Here is a 1088-nt window from a genome sequence, read left to right as displayed (position 1 = left end):
CCTTTGAAGACACATGTCAGTCACCTTCTGATCCTAGGTGCCATGAGGGCACGTTTTCATATACAGACTCTGGGCCCTCTTCTCTAGTTTGTAAGAAATAATTCTTGTGCATGAGTTCCACATTTTATGTATTGAATGGATGTGGGACAGCCAGGAAGTGGAGGACTCATTCATATCACCTCTTTCTCTCATGGATATTTCTTCTCTTAAAAAACACACTCACACTCACCCAAAATTGTTGTATACACCAAAGATTATTTTCAGTTGCAGATCTATTTCTGTCAAATAACTGAATCTTTTTTACAATCTCTATATTCCATCTTATTAATATTTTCCCCCATTAATCAAGGAATTTATACAAAATGTGTAGCACGGAAACTATTCATCTTTGCTTTTATAGCCAAGTATTTTACTGACATATACTACTGAAATATCTTTCTGTAGTGCTATTTTTATAATTGAGGAATATTGCCTATAGTATATTTAGTTGAGCTTCTAGCAGATGTTTGTAGTTTGTTTAAAAGTATTGGTTTGCTGTCCCTTTTATCTCATTAATGTACAGAGTTTTCCAACTTTAATTCGTCATTTGAATTGTACTTATAATGAAGTTCTTTGAGTTTGAGACATTCTTAAAAAGCAAACATAATGATTGTATTTTGGATTTGTATTAAGTCATGATAAATAAGTCTAAAATACGGTTCTGCTAATTACATTTAAAATACAAGTATTAGAACCTGTGAATATCCATAATTCTGTTTAGATTTTGAATGATACAATCGGCTTAATGTATCCATGTTAGGTAAATTGATAACTTAATTTCTTAGTATACGTCTCTTCCATTTGCTAACTCGTTTATATCTGCTACACACACACGTACATACAGATATAAATGGTACCATATTTGTGAAACTTGAAGTTTATATTTCAGATTCGTTCTCATATTTATGCTTCTGTTTACTTTGTGTTTAAATGTGGACTTATAAAAACTGGATTTCTCTGCGAGTGGACGCTTACCTAGTGCTGTTATATAATGGCCTGTGTTTTCTTCCCCCCAGTTCACACACCTTAAGCACTCTCTGGTTATATAT

The 1088-nt window shown here is 32.6% G+C and overlaps 1 protein-coding gene across 1 annotated transcript in view; it reads left to right on the top strand.

Moving 5' to 3' along the window:
- PPP3CA (protein phosphatase 3 catalytic subunit alpha) overlaps window positions 1–1088 on the top strand; it is a 145646-nt gene that overhangs the window by 88907 nt on the left and 55651 nt on the right. The window lies entirely within an intron of this gene.

Source organism: Otolemur garnettii, unplaced genomic scaffold, assembly GCF_000181295.1.
Source record: "Otolemur garnettii isolate 467f Iridium unplaced genomic scaffold, OtoGar3 scaffold00103, whole genome shotgun sequence".
Taxonomy (NCBI): Eukaryota; Metazoa; Chordata; class Mammalia; order Primates; family Galagidae; genus Otolemur; species Otolemur garnettii.
Note: the sequence above shows the minus strand (reverse complement) of the source record. Positions and strands in the feature narration are given on the sequence as shown.